This window comes from Cupressus sempervirens, chromosome 6, assembly GCF_028749045.1.
Source record: "Cupressus sempervirens isolate cs-2001-9-10 chromosome 6, ASM2874904v1, whole genome shotgun sequence".
NCBI lineage: Eukaryota > Viridiplantae > Streptophyta > Pinopsida > Cupressales > Cupressaceae > Cupressus > Cupressus sempervirens.
In genome coordinates this window covers 395,296,922-395,319,407 of record NC_143123.1, presented here as the reverse complement: position 1 = coordinate 395,319,407, position 22,486 = coordinate 395,296,922, and the positions used below count along the sequence as shown (strand labels likewise).

At 31.8% G+C, this 22,486-nt stretch overlaps 3 non-coding genes across 3 annotated transcripts; 1 reads left to right on the top strand and 2 right to left on the bottom strand.

Moving 5' to 3' along the window:
- The first annotated feature begins 5,944 nt into the window (after nt 1–5,944).
- TRNAA-AGC (transfer RNA alanine (anticodon AGC)) lies at nt 5,945–6,017 on the top strand. Its single transcript has one exon. It is a non-coding gene; the product is annotated as a tRNA-Ala (tRNA).
- Nucleotides 6,018–6,115: 98 nt separating this feature from the next.
- Nucleotides 6,116–6,187, bottom strand: TRNAW-CCA (transfer RNA tryptophan (anticodon CCA)). Its single transcript has one exon. It is a non-coding gene; the product is annotated as a tRNA-Trp (tRNA).
- Nucleotides 6,188–6,346: 159 nt separating this feature from the next.
- Nucleotides 6,347–6,420, bottom strand: TRNAE-UUC (transfer RNA glutamic acid (anticodon UUC)). Its single transcript has one exon. It is a non-coding gene; the product is annotated as a tRNA-Glu (tRNA).
- Between the last annotated feature and the right edge of the window lie 16,066 nt (nt 6,421–22,486).

Below are 22,486 nucleotides of genomic sequence, written 5' to 3'. Positions count from 1 at the left end.
CATATTTTTTTCTTGCAAATGTTATTTCTTTGTTTCTATTATTTTTTTTAGTATTAAGGGGAGCACCCTTCATCAATTCATTTTACTTTGCATGAAGGAATAGGTCATGAGAAAAACCTGGCTTGTGTTGGGTTTTAAGGCCCCCATAAAATTAGATGCATTAAATCAATAAATGAGTGATTCAACTAACAATGCGCCCACTCAACCTTTACCCCAATAAACTCTAAACAACCATCTAATAAAGATCAAATCTAGACTATTGATCTTGATTTGAGTCTAGTATATGTAGTTTCATATGTGTGTGCATGCACATGTGTATATGTTGTGACATCCTCCCCTCAGAAAATGCATCGTACTCGATGCTTGGTCAATATTTTCAAACATAACCAAGGAGAAAATAAGAAATTCATTTGAAATGAATTGTATTCCAACTTCCTTTGTTTAATTTTCAAGAGAATGCATGTACTCACATTTAGATTCTCTCACAATCAATAAGATTATCTTTCATCTACTTTAATAAATTCAAGTTTTTTTATTTTGAATCTATTTTGATCAATCATTTTTCTTTTAAGAATATAAAACTGATTTTTCTAATGTATAAAATATATGACTCCGATGACTTTTGCTACTCTAACCTTCCCAAAAATTAACACACAACTTTTCAGAGATAACACTAACATAGTTTAAGTAATATAGTTATATTAAATAAACACATACGTGAAGTATAAAGTTTGTCAATCAATCATCTCAAGAGCATTCACATGAACCACCCTACAATATTCTTGTCCCCATGTCTTCTTAGACAGGTTTTGGAGCCTCTGTCAAAATGGTCAAAATATTCAATACATCTTGGTATTTTGGTAACTGAATTATGGTTTCTTTTAGACTTGACTGTATATATGTGTATGTATCTTCTTTTTTTTTTTTTTAAATAATGATAATTAGTCAATTAATGTTTACTAGTCAATATTCAAATGACCTTGACTCTCTTTGACTTTCACATTTTATGGAGATTGTCGATGTGGCATTAGTTTTGTAGGGGTGGTCTTTACATATGGTACCAGAGCACAAAATTTAATGCTTTGTTTTACCATTGCAGTGCAAGAAAACACATTATTCAATATAGACAAGAACAAAGAATGGACAACCGGGTAATTCAAAGACTTAAACAATTAAGAGTAAAACCTGACAGGTTGATGATTTTTCTAAGCTTACTTCCAATCTTCTTTTAGTTGAAAATTAGTTTTTGGCCTCAAGTTGTAGAGGTCAATGCAAGATTTTGTGACTCAAATGTAGGAGCCTATGTCTTCACTTACCAATCCAATACCATATTGTCTTCCAAATCATGAATATAATGAAACCAAATGGGTTGCATAGAGGTGCTTGTAGTATGGAAAATAAATATTTCAAATAAGATATGTATAGATACCTAAGTCTGATCACATTAATTCATAATAAAGTTTAGTCATCTTCTAAAGAATATTTTAATTAAATATTAAATTATTTTAGTGCTATCCCTAATTAATTAATTAAATTAATTAATTATAGCCCAATTAATAAATTAACTGACAACTAATAGTCTAATTTATTAATAAAATTCCCCTTCCTCTATTAAATTAAATAAATATAAAACTCATTTAATTTAATCTCCAAATCCCCTCTCTATTTAATTAATTTAATTAAATAAATCCCTCCACCCACAAGGTAACTCTTTGACCTAACAGTTACCCAAAATCAACTCATGTACCAAATATTCATATTTTAATTAAATAATTCATTTATTTAATTAAATCTCATGCACCAATTATTCTTCTTTTAATTAAATAATCTATTTATTTAATTAAGTTCAACCACCAACCTTTTCTCTAACAAATCCATCCACCTCCCAGATATTCTAGTTAACTGATCCACCTCACCCACCTTAACTAAAATACATCACCTCCTCTTCCATGTCTAAAATCCCTCTTCAGATCGCTTGCATAAGTTAAGGTATGATTTATTTCCTCTAACTCAAGCCCAAGTCCACTTTCATGCCACATTTCCCTCATCCATCTCTAAACACAGAAGTCCATCTCCTCCACCTATCTCAGTCAACTGAAGCCTATCTCACACCTCACTCAGTTAACTATCCATAAAAAAATTCGTATCTCTTCCTCACTCAGTTTCCTATAAATTTAACCCTTTCCTCCTCACAAATCATCCACCTTACGAGTAGATATATTATATTGTGTTGAGAGCCAATTACTTCCAAAGTGTTATTTGGTGATACTTAGATTTCCATGCACCTATCAAATCCATCCATTGTTGAAGCTTGAGCACCAGATTTGAGAACACATCCACAATCATGACCACATCTACATATCAAGGAGGCTACACAGAGATGCAAGTTTGCATGTTCTGATATTTGGTTTCCTTATTGGTTTATCAAATATATTTTTTAATTGATTTAGTTTGCTAGATGTTTGGCTTTGGCTTTATATCTTTTGCATCCTAATTCTAGCACATACAATATGTATTTTGCATTTCATAGAATTGGTTTATTTAAAATATGTTTGCATATGCTAAAAAAATGATGAGTCACATTTCACCAGTAGAGGTCATAGTGTATTAGTAACACAAAAATATTAATTTAACAATTTCACAAATATACCATAAAATAGGCAATTATGTAATAACTTTGACCTATATTACATGACCAAGGTCCCAACCATGAAGAGAATTTGGATAGATAATCAAAATAATACGCTCAAAGAGAGTGTCTAACTTATGATCTTTTTACAAGAACATAGTAAAACCAAAAAAATCAACTTTTTGATTTTTTATATCAAAAGAGAGTTTCTAACTTCAGATCAAGTTTAAAAGATCATAATTCATTTAAAAAAATTATGGTTTCCTTCTAAAGAAGATCTTTTATGCAAAGGCCTTATTCCACACATGGTTTTAAAAAAAAGATCATGAACATATGTCATAACTATGTACCATATTTTCTCATCTTGTAAGGCTTGTCCTATCTTATTTCTTGTTCTAAAGTGCAATATTTTTCTATGACTCCACACGCTATATGGTAGCCTTTTCCATTGTCTCTATCTTATTGTCTCTTAGAGTTTGCATAGAGGTATTTTCATGGCCTAGACCCCTCACTATATCTTCATTATTAGTGGTGATAATCTTGGCATGTTGTTGTACCCATGTTTCTTGCAATCTCATCTAGTTTATAGAAGTGAAGTCTTCCTAAGATTTTGCTTTCTCAACTGTAACTAAGAGGGGGAGTTGTTTATGAAGCATTGCTTGAAATTGTAACAACATCCTTTGACACATTTTCTCTCTGCATATTTGGTGACCTGCATGCACCGATTGGTAGAGATCTCATGTTAAACTTTGTAGTCTCTTACTAGAAAATAATTAGTACAACCATAAGGGTATGATGTCCTATTTACCATCTCATTCTTAGGTAATTAATGGTAAGTACCAACTGCTAAAATGTATTGAAAGAGGCTACCAAGACAATGAAAGATATGTAACTTCATAAAATAAATGACAACGAGAAAACATAGATATCTTTCTTGTGAGACTCTAAAAAGAGAGAACAACATGCTCCTCTTAATTTCAGGAGCAAAATTTAAAATGTCCAATCAATTTTGGCTAGCTGCAAGGAAATTTCACACCTACCGTATGCAATAGAGAGTTGAGAAAGACATTAAATTCAAAGAGCATCACCATCTCTTTCATCAAATACATATATAATGGTGTAAATGGTTTTAATTTATCCACATCGCCGCCATGAGTTTGCCCAAATTTTGTCATTTAGACATGGGAAAGATGATCTTTAAACTATCCCTGATTGTTGAGGAATTAATTACCATCCCAATGCTTTAAACTTTTGGTAATGTTAGTGGCTTGAATCATTGATTTATTGCCTATCTATTGATCATTTACTGAGTGTTCTATGATTGTTGCAATATTAATGTTTGCTATGACGCTAGAACTTTACTTGAAGTTTATGTAACTGATGTTAGTTTAGTTTATATCAATTATTTTTGAACATTTAATAATTTTCTTTAAAAGTGAAATTTTTCTATATAAATTTTTAGTACATTTATAGATATAAATAAAGCATCAAAATTTGTATCTAGAAAATAGGAAAAGTGTATAACAAATAAAATTACTAAAAATATTAACTTTGCAAGTTCTATGTCTACAATATACATAATAGAATCCATTAATTTATGACAATATAAGGGTTCCATTATATTGACCAATATCTAAAAATTTGAATAGTCAACATACATATAACTAGTACTATTAACAACAAAATTTATCAGAGTTAAAATTTTTTTTTAGATTTTTATTCTAGTTTCAATTTAATAATTTAAATAATTCTTTAAAAATGAGCCAAAAATGAAGCACATAAATTTCCATACCTTATACAACGAGGTACACCAATAGTAGTGAAAAGAGTAATCAGTCAGCAGGCTTTAGAGAGGAATTTGCCAATGGACTGTGATATGCTTTGCTAGCTTGTTGACACAGAGCTATTTCACTCTCCCAGCGTGGCAGATTGTTGGCTCGCCAGACAACTTAGGGTTGTCATGACCGCCATGAGGATGTTCTTCAAACATGGTAACCATTTGAATTCCTTCAATTGGGAAAATATTCTAATTTGTGTTTTTTTTCCACTACTTCAAGCTCCAACTCTTAATTTTTTTACTTCAAAATTGTACATTTGGACAATACTATGCTTTATTTTCTTCTTCATCAGATTCAAATTTGTACATTTGGATGATACTATGCTCTATGTTCTTCTTCATCAGATTATCAATTTTCTAGTAGAGGCCAAGATAATTGATCAATGGGACTCTGTACATGTGCTCCAAGCACCAATGGAATAAATCTACACCTTCCACTATCTGGTTATCTAAGTCCATTTAGAAAATCCATTTCATTATGTCACTCTTATCTATGAGCATTGAAGATGGATTAAAATCTCTTCACATTTGAACTTTGTGTTAGGAACTCCCACCTCGGGTTCTTGCTTTTTCTTCACATTTAGATATTTTATTTTGGATTGTTATCATTGATTTTTGGATTTTGATGCCACTTTTCCTTCATTTCGTTTATTATTTTATTTTTTAGTTTTCAAACGTCGTTAGCTTTGATTGCATCTATCATTGACATGACATTACCCTACATATATGCAGAAAGTGTTTGTGGTATTGAGGAGTAGGCTGACAAATTAAACCCACCTTGTAGAAACAAGACAATGTTTTCACTTCATTTTATCAAAAGCTATACTTGTCAAGTTTTGAACTCATGGCATAGGTTGAAGTAAGCCATGTAGAAGGGTTTTTCATAAATTGGAATATCAAAAGCTTGTAAGGCAAAGTAAATTTTTAGGTCAAGGATATTGTGCTTTACAAAATGCATAGTTTTACCTACAATGTATATGATGTTGAAATTTGTATATCTTTATATAGCATGGTGTAATTTTCCGTGATTATAGTTGAAATGTGAAAGTGACTCACTTGAGATCTTTGAAGGTGGCAAAAAAAATTTAACTGCAGTTGGAAACCCTTTAAAGATTATATAGAACATAATATTGATCGTTGGAGGAAGTGGAGTAGGTCCAGTGATGAGCAAACATTGCAGAAGCATAGTATAAATGAAGGAAGTCCTACTGATTAGGTCATTGAAAACTAGAGAGGAGTTGTGCCTCGTAAATCTTGTATCTCCTTGGATGATATTGTTGCAGATGGAACCACTTTAATGATTGCCCTTCTCCCTCCTTTCCCTCTCCTCGCTACACAAATCCCCTTGTCCCAGCCCTTCACGTGAGTGAGTTGATAGTAATGTCTGCAGTAGGCCTAACACCGACTGTTCACATTGTTTTCATTCCGCTCCTTTCGTTTTATCGACTTATATTAGTAAAAATTTACAAGTCAATCACGGGGATGTAGCTCAGATGGTAGAGCGCTCGCTTAGCATGCGAGAGGTACGGGGATCGATACCCCGCATCTCCATCAGATTTAATCTTTCCTTACATTCTTGCCTCCTTTTTAAGTCGAGAATCTTTGCAAAATGCAAATTGCGATGTGAAAAACATTAAAACATTCGGGATTGAACCCGACGTGAATCGAACACGCAACCTTCTGATCTGGAGTCAGACGCGCTACCATTGCGCCACGGATCCTTCATATAGGTTCTCGCTTTACATTTTTGTACAATAACTATTTAATATCACATTTCTACAGAAGCCTAAAATTGTCTGCAAGCCGAAACAAACGCACACAAAGTGGGGGAAGAAGCAGCAAACATTAATAAAAATTCTGTCTGTAGGACAACATACGATTTCCGTTGCCGGGATTTGAACCCGGGTCGTCTGGGTGAAAGCCAGATATCCTAACCGGACTAGACGACAACGGATATGCAGATTTTGTCTTTCTAAGATATCATGATTTGAAATCCCTACGAGGGAAGCGCCTGCAATTAAATCGTTTTTTCACGATTTAATAATAAATTTTAAGATTATTTCACAACACATTTTTCTCTTTTATTTAATAAATAAAATTATGCTGCCTAGTTAAATCGTTTTTTCCAATTAAATCATTTTTCATGATTTAATAATAAATTTTAAAATTATTTCATAGCACATTTTTCTCCTTTTTTTAATAAATAATATTATGTTGCCTAGTTATCTACTAGCCTAAATGAGCTATAGTTGCATTTACTTCTTCAATAATATCTAGTTAACAAATGCTTTGAATGAGACTACATTTGACTATTTCTTCAAAAGAGGTTAATAATGGGTTCTATATAGGCTCATGTATGATTCAACAAAAATTAAGTATACTATGATGAAAGTTAACATTATATGAGAAAGAAAAATTAAACATGATTAAAAACAAAAATATCTTATCAAAAATCTTTAGGGGCATTAAATAAAAGGTAGTCAAATCCATCATTTTTAAAGATTCAAGTATCTATAAATAGAAGCTTCGTCAATCTTTCTAAACATGTTGTCCTAAAGCCTTGAAAGCTTTTTACAATAGCCTCGATAACATCATGCCTAGAAGTTATAACCAATAAGGTGAAGAAACCAACATATTTAAATACTATGAAATTTATAGCATGATAAAAGAAACATCACATGCAATAATGGTGTGAGCTATCACATCTAATTGGATTCATTATATCTTTATAATGGTCATTTAGTTGAAGTCATGGATGTGTTAATAAGTGTATAAAAACTAGCAAGATAATTAGTATGTTATCTAGATCTGTTTCATTGATATCTTTGATTAATAAACTAGAAATCATTATAGTACTTCAGTTGGAGTGCTTTCAAAATTCTTATGGTTACAACCTAACCCTGGCCGAGCTTTTAAACTTGAATTTTTTTTCCATGTCAAGAATAGTATTGGATCACACTACTTTTTAATTTTTCCCTTGATCTTACAATATTTCACTATTTTCAAATCACTTATATTACTAGTATGAGTTTTCCCTAAGGAACTATTAATTTTATTTAAGTTTACCACTCAAGTAATCGTGTATGTGTTTTAGGAAATGCTAAATCTTAATAGTCCCATGTCATAATTTCCATTCCATCTAGATAGAGAATTCAAAGCTACACCTTGGTCGTTTCGAATGTTTCTCTAAATTCTCTAAGGCCAAGAATAACTTAGCTCAAGTGGGTCTTACATATCGGATCAAACTATTTATGGTTCACCTAGCATTCTCTATGATGTCTTGACTATTTCTAGGTCCCCACAAGAGGGAAAAAAATGAATAAAGTAACGAATTTAAACTTTTGCGAGAACAAGACATCCACCTGAATTATCAGGTCTACTTCCCTTAGCTTTCCCTAAACTTGAAAACTATTAAGCCCAACATTAATATTTATGAAATATAATACCTACAAGAACTTTTCCTTCATGCAAACTACACATTGTCAAAGCTAATAATGTGATTTATTTAGTTTCTTCCTAGTGAGCTAATTTAATACATTGTTAATGTTCAATGTCCATAGAATCAGACTAATAAATATATTTATCTATCAACTTCACTGTCCTTCCAATGTTAATGTTTTTTACATCATCCTCTTCTATGGAGATCATCCTCCCATGTAAACTAGATATTTTAAGGCTTCAATACCAATTGATCTAGTTTTTTTCCTTATAAGTTAACTTTTGCTTACATCATGTTAATGTCATCAACCCTTTAAAAAAATTCATTCCTCATTTGAACTAAACCTAGGTTTACCCACTCATGCATCTAGCTCAATCATGTTGTCACACATGCAACCACTTGTTGACATGATGTAGCCACTTATCCTATTAATTGAATCCGTCTCAACCAATCCTAGTATTTGATGATTCCATGTCAATGTAACCCTTTTCTAACATCATTAGAAAAATATTCCACCCACACTAGCTACTAAAGGCTAAAAAAGTTGGTGGATTCAATTTTGCAAGTCTTTTTAATAGACTTGGTTTTTAGTTGACTTTCCAACACATGTAGTTGTTGTGGTCTTCTTCGTAAAAGGTTTTAGTTGTACTTTTAGTATTTAAAAATGTACTAGAATAACTCTCTTTTTCAATTAATGCATTGTGATTCCCTTCAATAATTAAATTCGATATGAAGGTCAATACAAATCATTATGAAGGTGATTAGAAATAACTATCAAGATGGGGAAGAAAAAAAAGATGTTTTTAGTTTAAGCAAGTTTTGTAATCTGTCACAAGAATGAGGTGGACAAAACCACTATAAAGGTTGCTGAGGAAGATAAATATAAGAAAATTAACTAATTATCAAGTTACTAGAAACCTTAAGTTTTGGAACTTGTGTCAATCACAACGTGGTTCCACTCTAACACATAGTTCAAACATTCAAAAGATAATGAAGAGTTAAACCAAAAAATAAGAGAAACAAACAAATAGAGAGAAAAAATTTAATACCGTTAGAAGTCATTAGACATTCAAAAACCTTTATCAACTCTTAATGGTTGTCACAACCCCACAAAATCCCAACATGGTTCTCATAACTAATTCATCCATCAAAAGCAAGAGGGACCATTGTTGAATTGGTTATCAACACAAACAACAATAGGAGAGTCAAAATGAATCTTCTCTCTTGAAAAGTGAATAATTCACTCCAAGGATCCAAGAGGTTGGTTCTTATTTGTGTGGCTAGATTAGTTGGAACAATGTATGCCCTTTTTGGTAAAAATCAATGACCTAACTAGATTCAAATGAATAAAATTTCCTTTCAAAGTGATAACTTTATTTATTTTGGATTGTTTAAGAAAGAAGAAAGAAAAACCATAATGAAACAAATCTAAGAAAATAAACAAACTTTTCTAAATTAAACTTTTTATTTCATAAAAAAAAAAAAAAAAAAAAATTAAAAATGTGATAAGCTAATGTCATCTATGCCTAATGTCTCTATCTCTTGCATTCAATCTAAAGCTACCAAAAAGTGCGTCATAACCTATAATTCTTCCCTTAAGTTGTGATTTTTCTACAATCTTGAGGAAGGGGTTGAGTGATCCAATGGTCCTTTAAATGACCAACATGCTTTTTATCTTGTTTATTTGAGGCTACAATTCTTCCATTTTGGTTTCAGCCTCTTGCAAATATTTGAAAATGGTTGCTACACCCTCATACAATATGCTATTTTCTCCCTCCTTTATAGGAACCTCCAAGCCCACTTCCTTTTGCATTTTTTTTTTCCTATTCTTCTATAGTGGGGATTGAAATTTAAGCTTTCTAGTGCCTTTGTGTTTCAATTGTAACCTATGATATTTTTTATGCCTTTGAAATTTAAGCTTTCTAGTGGGGATTGAAATTTAAGCTTTCTAGTGCCTTTGTGTTTCAATTATAACCTATGATATTTTTTATGCCTTACTCTTTGCCTAAGGAACTCCAAATATTTACCCCAAAAATGTAAAGTCTTTGACTCTAAATTATGTACAACTCTTCCTTATTTTATGCATAATCTAATATGACCACACTATTGTGGTGCTTCTTTTTTTCCCTAAATAAATCCCCATATCCAAAATTCTCTCTTCTTCTCCTTATTCGGGAATGGATCCTAACTCTTTTGAAGGAATATCTTGGTATAATTATTCATGCTCTTGTTATTTCTCTCCCTTTAGTTGCTCCTATTTTATTTCTCCCTTCTCTTTAGGATTTTTCCTTCTTTTTCTCATGAGGCTCTTCTAGCACTTTTTCTTTTTGTTGAGGATCTAAAGTTTTCTTTTTTGGTGCCCCTGTATTATAATTTATTGTTTGTATACCCATTTTGGAAAGAATGCAATGTAGAGCCCCTCACTCTTCATGTATTGTGCATCTAAATCAATCGGTGCATCTATTGCTTCCTTATCCTAGCTATTTTTTCTTCTTCTTAAGCATTTACTTGCAATAAGTCTTATTTTATGAAAGGTTCTTCTTATATTTCCTTTTCTCATTCTACCTTATCCTCGTTAACATTTTATTTAATATCATGTTTGATGTTAATGGTATCTTGGGGTGGTTGTTGATTTATTTCTTCTTTAATATATTACATAGTTCATGGTGTGGTGGGTTTCTCTTTAGTAGAAGGAATAGTGGCAACATCCACATATTATGGATATACATAGGTCCCAACTACTTTTTTAAAATTTTCCTCCTTTGGAGAAGATGCTTTTTTGATTCTAATTCTTATGTTCATACCATCCTCAAACTCTTTCTTAATTTTTTGTATACTCTCAAAGAAATCATAAAGCTTCTCCTTGATTGTCTCCTTCTTCTTTATAGACCTCGGTGCACTAAATAAGGATGTGTAATAATAGGTGCAATAGGAGTAGTTGAAATTTCATTTTCTTTTTTAAAGTTACTATTACATTCTTTTTCTAATGTTGCATCCTAATCCTATTGGTGATTTGTCCAGTCACCACCTATGCATGCCCTATTGGATGAGTGGGTGGAGAAGACTTAGCATTAGACTTATTGTTCTTGGAGTTATTGGATTGATTAGTATAGAGAAATTTTTTCAACTCCCTCCACCCTTTAGATGGACTCCATTTGATTGGGCTTGATAATCCAATCTCATGTCCAATTTATTACATATAAGACACTATGTTTCATGTCTTCATTTTCCATAGCATTCACATTTGCAATATGGAGCCCCTATCAAATGCGCTTTGATATTTATAGCATGGTCTTAGTTTCTTGTCATTAACTTTAGCTTTGACTCTTTTTTATATCCAAGTTTTGTAGGCCTCTTCAACTAAGTCTAGGTCTATCAAATATAAGCCCTAGACCCAAACATCATACTCATGTATACAATTATCCCAGTCATCTTTTATATCTTTTATCTTCTTAAATTCAAGCCAATGACATGGCTAAAAGTTCTAATGGGATCAAATTTATCCCTTCATACTTTTAATGGTTCTAGTGAAAACTCTAGTAGATAAAGATATACACTTTTGGTGACCTTCATGTCTTAATAACTATGGTTTCCTACCTTAGTTAGGAATTTAAAACAATACTTATTCTTATGACTAATAATAATTACCCACTTTATGTAAAGCTCCAACACAATGATTCAATCTCATGGATACCTATGTAGCTTACAATGTTGTAATGTGTACCTAATGATCTTTATGTATGTAAAAGTTTGAAATAAAATAAAATAGGTATTGAGCCTTTTTATCTCCACCACCACTTTTGAATATATGTTTTTGGTGAAGTCTTTATTTTTCATTAAATCTTCTCAGTGGACCTAATGAAAAATATATGCAATATAATAAAGAGAATACAATTTATGTGGGTCATTTTCAAGATTGGCAAAAACTCAAAGGTTGAAATTGAAATATATTTTTTGGAAGTCTAAATTTGGAAGAGTTGATTTATTAGATCAATGATATGGATGATTACTTTGACCATGAATAAGTTGAAGACTTTGATAGCCGACTTTATAAAGCTGGTTGAAATTTTGTGTCAATATCTCATGTAAATAGTCTTAGTTGGAGAGAAATAGAATAAGAAAAGACAAGATAATTAAACAAAAGCAAATAGTGTAATTGGTAATTCATCCCCATTGATTATGAGCTTAATTTGTTGAAGAGGATGAAAGGAATTAAGTGGAAAAATATGTTAATCAATATACAAAGGTCAATAAGGAGAACATGACTCATTACATTAATGAGTTGAATTTGATTATACAAGAGGAGCTGAGTCTAGTCCAATTAAATACTATTGAGAATGTTTATCAATCTTGTTTGAAGGTGGAAGATAAGTTTACTAAAAGAGTTTAAAATAAGTTAAGATGAAGAGATCATGAGTTTCATGTGTCCTTGATGACTTACTCTTATTTGAAAGAATTAAAATTTGAATTCTTTTGACTGTTCCTCGATATATTCCCCCATCATTGTTAAATGCAACATTGAGTGCACTCCTATCCTCTGTTGGATATACAATTGTTGAGAGCCTGATTCAAACAATTGTTATATTGTGATTGATCTCAAACCTATTGGTAAGACATTGAAGAAACATTTACTAACAGTGTAGAGTGCCATATCATTTGATTGATGAAGAGGATTTTAAAAGAAGAGATCATGAGATGACCTAGTGAAAGGTTGAGTTGAGATGTGTAAGTGTCATGGAATTACAATGGACACTTGATAAGTTGGTACTTGGAAAGATAATTTACTTTTTAGATAATAAATGAAGTGAAGGTGAATGTTGGATGAAGTTTAGAGTTGAAACAAGTCATAATGATAAGCTTAAATGAGCAAGACAATTCAATGATGATCGAGTGATCTAGTTAAGATTGAGCATAAGAACATAGTGATGACCGAGTGACAAAACAAAAAAAGTTTATGGAATAATCAAGATTTGTGGCCAAATTAGTTAAAGTATTGGAATAGTCCAAACATGTTGATGATAAGGATTGATGATAAAAATATTTAATGCAAGGAAAGGATTAGTTGAGTAATCAAAGGCTAAGAATTGAGAAGATGGTTCTAGAAGTGTAGAGAAGAGAAGAAGAACAAGAAGGTGGGCATATTCATTAAATTTTTTGGATCTTATCATAAACCCTAACATCTATGATTGTGATTAAGAGACAAAATATCTAAGCTAAATATTTAAGGAGGTATTTGATATGTTCTTGAGGGTTGTTGGACTGGAAATTTGAGAAGACAAGCGGTGGACAAACTTGCAAGGAGAAGTGCAAAGTTTGTCAGGTGAAGGATTACTTGAAGAGTTTCCAAGAAGATTTGAGATGATGAGGATGATGGAGTCTAGTCAATAAGCCAAACTAGAGAAAAACATAGATCTAAATTTACAAAGTGAGTTGTACGTTATCAGATCAAAATTTTGTTGTTACTTTCTAACTACTGTGGAAGTAGTAAAATCCTTTTGATAAGGTTGACCTAACCATTATTTTTAAATCCTTTAATAAAGGTGGCATTCTTATAAGGCTACTTGTAATAGGGATTAAATCCTTTAAGAGGGTCACACCTAATAGTGTGTTTTGTAACCTTTTAGAGGGTTGGCTCATAACAAAGCTCACTTCAGAAGAGTGAAAAAGTGGTAGCATGTTACTGGTGATGTTTTTCAAATTACGTTTCTACATTAAATCCTAGTGTCAAACATTATGTGGATGTGTGTTGTGTGTTTATGCTACTTATTATTTTTAAGTTTAAGTTTATTATTTACTGTGATAAGTTTTTGCAAGGTGGCAAATATAGAACAAAGAGTTATAATGAAATGAATAAGTTGGATTATAGTGAACAATTTAAATCAGTGAGTTATTGGGTTAAGTTTGTTAAAGTTTCAAGTGTTTGATTTATACATCTATACCTAGAGATAATTGATTCAACTCCCCCCCCCACTCTCCCTCTTAATTATTCTAAATATTCTAACAATTGGAAGTAGAGTTCTTGCTACTTGTGTGAAAGTTTGAAGGACTTAAAGCTAAATATCAAGATGTATGAGAGAGAGATACCTAAATTTAGAAAGGATAATTTTTGAGCATGGAAAAGGATAATGAAATTGTATCAATCAAGTATTGGAGATTCTGCACTTTACTATCTTGAAAATGATTATATTGAGTTTCCTAGACTTGTGACTATTGAGAAGATGAAAGAGAAGCAGGAGAATAATCAAATGATGATTGAGCTTGTATCCCCTCTAAGCTATTCTGAATTTGATGAAGTAAAATATTGTGTGAATGCAAAATAAGTATGGGACAAGATAGCACCAATTCATGGAGTAGACACAAATGTGATGAGAGACAAGGAAAAAATCCTAAGAGGAAAGTTTGATGACATGAGAAAGAATGATGGTGAGAACATAGCACAATAAGTTGCAAAAATTAAAGAAGTTGTGAATGCTATCAAGACAGTTGGAGGTGAAATATCTGATCATAATGATCAACAAGGTACTAAGAACTTTACTTCATATTCATGTTATTAGAGTGTCTATAATAGAGGAGTTGAGATACATAATTGGTAATGGTTTCACATTGGATAGTCTAGTTGGTAGAATCACAACTTTTGAGTTGGATAATTTTGATAATTATTCCGTTATGAATGTTAAAAAATTTTTTAAAGAAAAAATGACTCTTGATGGTTCTAGAAAGGAGAAGAAAAGAAAACATGTGAATATTGATAGTGACTTAGATGAAGAATTTGATGAAATTGAGGTGTTATTGGCTAAGAGGCTACCTAGAGGAAAAGGTAAATAAAAAGAAAAAATTCCTATTATTATTTTTACATGGAATAAAGTTGGTCATATTGTTGCAAGGTGTCCTAAAAAAGAAGATAAGGATGAGAGGAAGGACGATATGCACTGAGATAGGAGAGGTAACATAGACTATAAAGGAAAAGGTAATAAATCTTATTATATTGTCAAAGAAAGTTCTGGTAGTGGTATTGATGAAAATGATGAAGAAGTTATGTATGTTGTGATGAAAGATGATTCTAATTCTAATGAAAAATGTGAAAATTCTACTCTAATTTCACACATAAGAAAAAATGATAGATGGATACTTGATAGTGGATGTTCACATCATATTACTGGTGACACAATTAAGTTTCAAAGGTTGATTTAGTACAATGGTAATAATATTAAATTTGGAAATGATGCACCATGTTATGTGTGTAATCAACTTAAAATGGTCATCTTGACTATTAACCCCCTTCTTAGGATTTTGGCTAAATTATTTAATCATTTTCCTAGGCCAAATTGCTAAAAATCAATTGATTTGATTTTAACCTATAGTTTGACTATAATATCTTAAGTCCATATTTGATTAAAAGAACATTACCCCTTTTAATTAAATAAAAGATCCCATGGGTAGGGGCCCTAGCTCGGTTGGCTAAATCTTCCCTGTTGCAGGGGGTTGGTCATGGGTTGTAGTCTCCCCCGTCCTCATGGTACCGGTGGGCATGTCACACCAGCACTATCAGTCATGTTAAAAAGTTTTCCTGATGCACTGCAGTTTATAGTGGGGGCCATGTTGCACCCAATTCTTGCAGTCTAATAAAATAATAATAATAATAATAATAAAATAAAAAATAAAAGACCCCATTCTTCTAACACACACAATGTGCACACATAAAGTTTTTTTCCTATTTACAAATTAAAAGAAAAGGCTTTTGCCTCACATGAAAAGTCAACTCTTTTTCATTGGTTGATTTTACATTTTTAAAAATTTTCCTCCTTTGGAGGAGATGCTCTTTTGATTCTAATTATTATGTTCATACCATCCTCAAACTCTTTCTTAATTTTTTGTATACTCTCAAAGAAATCATAAAGCTTCTCCTTGATTGTCTCCTTCTTCTTTATAGACCTCGGTGCACTAAATTAGGATGTGTAATAATAGGTGCAATAGGAGTAGTTGAACTTTCATTTTCTTTTTTAAAGTTACTATTACATTCTTTTTCTAATGTTGCATCCTAATCCTATTGGTGATTTGTCCAGTCACCACCTATGCATGCCCTATTGGATGAGTGGGTGGAGAAGACTTTGCATTAGACTTATTGTTCTTGGAGTTATTGGATTGATTAGTATAGAGAAATTTTTTCAACTCCCTCCACCCTTTAGATGGACTCCATTTGATTGGGCTTGATAATCCAATCTCATCTCCAATTTATTACATATAAGACACTATGTTTCATGTCTTCATTTTCCATAGCATTCACATTTGCAATATGGAGCCCCTATCAAATGCACTTTGATATTTATAGCATGGTCTTAGTTTCTTGTCATTAAATTAGCTTTGACTCTTTTTTATATCCAAGTTTTGTAGGCCTCTTCAACTAAGTCTAGGTCTATCAAATATAAGCCCTAGACAAAAACATCATACTCATGTATACAATTATCCCAATCATCTTTTATATATTGTATCTTCTTAAATGCAAGACAATTACATGGCTAAAAGTTCTAATGGGATCAAATTTATCCCTTCATACTTTTAATGGTTCTAGTGAAAACTCTAGTAGATAAAGATATACACTTTTGGTGACCTTCATGTCTTAATAACTATGGTTTCCTACCTTAGTTAGGAATTTAAAACAAGACTTATTCTTATGAATAATAGCTTATAAGAATTACCCACTTTATATAAAGCTCCAACACAATGATTCAATCTCATGGATACCTATGTAGCTTACAATGTTGTAATGTGTACCTAATGATCTTTATGTATGTAAAAGTTTGAAATAAAATAAAATAGGTATTGAGCCTTTTTATCTCCACCACCACTTTTGAATATATGTTTTTGGTGAAGTCTTTATTTTTCATTAAATCTTCTTAGTGGACCTAATGAAAAATATATGCAATATAATAAAGAGAATACAATTTATGTGGGTCATTTTCAAGATTGGCAAAAACTCAAAGGTTGAAATTGAAATACATTTTTTGGAAGTCTAAATTTGGAAGAGTTGATTTATTAGATCAACGATATGGATGATTACTTTGACCATGAATAAGTTGAAGACTTTGATAGCCAACTTTATAAAGCTGGTTGAAATTTTGTGTCAATATCTCGTGTAAATAGTCTTAGTTGGAGAGAAATAGAATAAGCAAAGACAAGATAATTAAACAAAAGCAAATAGTGTAATTGGTAATTCATCCCCATTGATTATGAGCTTAATTTGTTGAAGAGGATGAAAGGAATTAAGTAAGTGGAAAAATATGCTAATCAATATACAAAAGTCAATTAGGAGAACATGACTCATTACATTAATGAGTTGAATCTGATTATACAAGAGGAGTCGAGTCTAGTCCAATTAAATACTATTGAGAATGTTTATCAATCTTGTTTGAATGTGGAAGATAAGTTTACTAAAAGAGTTTAAAATAAGATAAGATGAAGAGATCATGAGTGTCACGTGTCCTTGATGACTTACTCTTATTTGAAAGAATTAAAATTTGAATACTTTTGACTGCTCCTCGATATATTCCCCCATCACTCTTAAATGCAACATTGAGTGCACTCCAATCCTCTGTTGGATATACAATTGTTGAGAGCCTGATTCAAACTACTGTTATATTGTAATTGATCTCAAAACTATTGGTAAGAAAATGAAGAAACATTTTTTAGTAGTGTAGAGTGCCATATCATTTGATTGATGAAGAGGATTTTAAAAGAAGAGATCATGAAATGACCTAGTGAAAGGTTGAGTTGAGATGTGTAAGTGACATGGAATTACAATGGACACTTGATAAGTTGGTACTTGGAAAGATAATTTATTTTTTAGCTAATAAATGAAGTGAAGGTGAATGTTGGATGAAGCTTAGAGTTGAAACAAGTCATAATGATAAGCTTGAATGAGAAAGACAATTCAATGATGATCAAGTGATCTAGTTAAGATTGAGCACAAGAACATAGTGATGACCGAGTGACAAATTTTATTATTATGGAATAATCAAGATTTGTGGCCAAATTAGTTAATGTATTGGAATAATCCAAACATGTTGATGATAAAGATTGATGAGAAAAATATTTAATCCAAGGAAAGGATTAGTTGAGTAATCAAAGGCGAAGAATTGAGAACATGGTTCTAGAAGTGTAGAGAAGAGAAGGAGAACAAGAAGGTGGGCATATTCATTGAATTTTTTGGATTTTATCATAAACCCTAACATTTATGATTGTGATTAAGACAAAAAATATCTAAGCTACATATTTAAGGAGGTATTTGATATGTTCTTTATGGTTGTTGGACTAGAAATTTGAGAAGACAAGTGGTGGACAAACTTGCAAGGAGAAGTGCAAGGTTTGTGAGATGAAGGATTACTTGAAGAGTTTCCAAGAAGATTCGAGATGATGAGGATGATGGAGTGTAGTCAATAAGCCAAAGTGGAGAAAAACATAGATCTAAATTTACAAAGTGAGTTGTATGTTATCAGATCAAAATTTAGTTGTTAGTTTCTAATTGCTGTGGAAGTAGTAAAATCCTTTTGATAAGGTTGACCTAACCATTATTTTTAAATCCTTTAATAAAGGTGACATTCTTATAAGGCCACTCGTAATAGGGATTAAATCCTTTAAGAGGGTCACACCTAATAGTGTGTTTTGTAACCTTTTAGAGGGTTGGATCATAACAAAGCTCACTTTAGAAGAGTGAAAAAGTGGTAGCATGTTACTGGTGATGTTTTTCAAATTACGTTTCTACATTAAATCCTGGTGTCAAACATTGTGTGGATGTGTGTTTTGTGTTTATGCTATTTATTATTTTTAAGTTTATTATTTATTGTGATAAGTTTCTACAAGGTGGCACATATAGAACAAAGAGCTATAGTGAAATGAATAAGTTGGATTATAGTGAATAGTTTCAATCAGTGAGTTATTGGGTTAAGTTTCTTAAAGTTTCAAGTGTTTGATTTATACATCTAGACCTAGAGATAATTGATTCACCCCCCCCCCCCCCCCACTCTCCCTCTTAATTATTCTAAATATTCTAACAATTGGAATCAGAGTTCTTGGTGCTTGTGTGAAAGTTTGAAGGACTTAAAGCTAAATATCAAGATGTATAAGAGAGAGATACCCAAACTAAGAAAGGATAATTTTTGAGCATGGAAAAGGCTGATGAAATTGTATCAATCAATTATTGGAGATTCTACTTTACTATCTTGAAAATGATTATATTGAATTTGCCAGACTTGTGACTATTGAGAAGATGAAAGAGAAGCAGGAGCATAATCAAATGATGATTGAGCTTGTATCCTCTCTAAGCTATTCTGAATTTGATGAAGTAAAATATCATGTGAATGAAAAATAAGTATGGGAAAAGATAGCACCAATTCATGGAGGAGAAAAAAATGTGATGAGAGACAAGGAAAACATCCTAAGAGGAAATTTTGATGACATGAGAAAGAATGATGGTGAGAACATAGCACAATAAGTTGCAAAAATTAAAGAAGTTGTGAATACTATCAAGAGTGTTGGAGGTGAAATATCTGATAAGACAATGATCAACAAGGTACTAAGAAATTTACTTCCTATTCATGTTATTAGAGTGTCTATAATAGAGGAGTTGAGAACATACTTGGTAATGGTTTCACATTGGATAGTCTAGTTGGTAGAATCACAACTTTTGAGTTGGCTAATTTTGATAATTATTCTGTTATGAATGTTAAAAGTTTTTTCAAAGAAAAAAATGACTCTTGATGGTTCTAGAAAGGAGAAGAAAAGAAAACATGTGAATATTGATAGTGACTTAGATGAAGAATTTGATGAACTTGAAGTGTTACTGGCTAAGAGGCTACCTAGAGGAAAAGGTAAATAAAAAGAAAAAATTCCTATTATTATTTTTACATGGAATAAAGTTGGTCATAATTTTGTAAGGCGTCCTAACAAAGAAGATAAGGATGAGAGGAAGGACGACATGCACTGAGATAGGAGAGGTAACATAGACTATAAAGGAAAAGGTAATAAATCTTATTATATTGTCAAAGAAAGTTCTGGTAGTGGTAATGATGAAAATGATGAAGAATTTATGTATGTTGTGATGAAATATGATTCTAATTCTAATGAAAAATGTGAAAATTCTACTCTAATTTCACACATAAGAAAAAATGATAGATGGATACTTGATAGTGGATGTTCACATCATATTACTGGTGACACAATGAAGTTTCAAAGGTTGATTTAGTACAATGGTAATAATGTTAAATTTGGAAATGATGCACCATGTTATGCTTGTAATCAACTAAAAATGGTCATCTTGACTATTAACCCCCTTCTTAGGATTTTGGCTAAATTATTTAATCATTTTGCTAGGCCAAATTACTAAAAATCAATTGATTTGATTTTAACCTATAGTTTGACTATAATATCCTAAGTCCATATTTGATTAAAGGAACATTACCCCTTTTAATTAAATAAAAGACCCCATTCTTCTAATCCACGCAATGTGCACACATAATTTTTTTTTGTATTTACAAATTAAAAGAAAAGGCTTTTGTCTCACATGAAAAGTCAACTCCTTTTCATTGGTTGATTTTATCTTGCACATGGACCATACGAAAAGTCAACCCCCACCCTTGATCATCCATTAGTCGATCTTGATCTCAACCATCTATCTACCTTTTAAAGAGAGAGATCTCTTCTTCTCTAGGAATCAAATTTTGAGTATTGTTATGTTGTAGGTTTCTTCACAAGTTTTCTTGAGAGCACTTGTGGAGAACTTCCTACTTCTCATCTCATTCTTTTATCCTTCATCTTAGAATTAGAGTCATTTAGAATAGATTAATTTCCTTTGGAATAGTATAGCTCACATAGTCTAATTAGCAATGGTTGTAATATGCTCAGCTTGCTTAATCTAGTTGCATTGTGCATTTCATTCTAGCTTAGCTCGTTTATTGCATTACATGTTGAGAGTTCTTTTGGAAACTTGCATTTTTGTTCTTGTCTCAAGAACCTCCCATTGCATGGTTTACTAGCACTCTATGTTGTTTGACAGAGGTTTTACTACAGGTTTTTGCATTATTTTGGATTGACCTTTGTTGGAATAACATTTTTTTCTTATAGGGTCTTCCTAAACACTTGTAAACTTGTTATAAAAAGAACACATGTCAAAGCTTCAAATACAAAAAGGCTACTAATGATTTTTTGCAGGGCTTCCTAAAAGCATAAAAAAAAAATAAGTGCTTGCATTTTCCTTGTCTTTGTGTGTGACAATATTAATAGCTATTTATCTTTCATAGGCACATAAGAATTGTTATTGGGGTTTCTCAGTGGTAGGAAAGTATGCTCTTCAACCTTGTGGTGAATCAAAAATCTTGACCCACCTTTAGATTTGAAAATAAAGAGGGTTAATTAAACTTGTTTGATGTGTTTGGGGGAATAAATTGGGATAGGAGAGTATTCTCTTCACCCTTGTGGTGAATCAAAAATCTTGACACCCAAGAGTTGATCCAATCTTTTTTAGTCTAGAATCTTTTAGAGGGCCTTCTCTAGATAAATCATGAGGAATGACCCAAGTGGGGACAAGTGAACTTGGCTATTCTAACCCACTATAAACTCAAGGATATCAAAGACACAAAACCTTGGTAGACTTAGTGCTTGTCTTCACTAAGTGTGAGTACTTGTGGGATTGGGACAATGAAGAAAATGGACCACGAGGCCTGTTACTTACTGCAAGGCAAGGTGTCTTGTAATTGGGTGCAAGAGTAGTACTATGAATGAAAACCTAATCTAAAAACCCTAGGTTAGAAGCTACCTTATTTTTTTTCTCAACATCTTGGTGCAAGGACTAATCTTAGTGGATTACCTGGATCACCCCAAGATTTTACACTCACCATTTGTGTCCCCTTGGTTGTGCCAATGACATCTCCATGAAAAATACAATATCTCTTGTGGGAAACCACTTGGTGTGAGGAAAAGGGGCATCAAGTACGAGCCAAGTTGTTGAGTAATAAAACATGACTCTTAGGTAGATCTTTCTTGGCATATGTCTTCAAATGTGAATAGACCCATGTGAACGTTCTTGCAAATCAAACATCTTGTTAGCATTCATAGCTTATTTGATATCCCAATTTCATATTGGCAAGGTTTATTTTTTCTTTTTCCAACTATTTGAGACATGTTAATTACCCTTATTATTTTCAAACGATGTTCTTACCTACTGTAAATTGAGGTCCTATGTTGTCTATGTCACATTCTAGTATGAAAACATTTAAACATTAGCTCAAAACATAAGGTTTTTTGGCTCTTAACTACATTTTTCATAGTTTACTATCACTTTATTGCATGACCCTGTAAGAATTTTTGTACAATATTTTACCTCTATCAAAGTGTCATCTAACTATTTTGAACTGTATCACCTAGTATTAGTGAGTTCTATTGCCCTATTTAAGAAAATCTATCATATGGAATAAAAGTATCGCCTCAGTATTTCAAATTCTATTATACAAAATTTTGTGTTGATCTAATATCGCCTAGTTTTTTTTGCTTCCAAACTAGAGTCAAAATTGCATCTTAGCTAGTTTAGGGG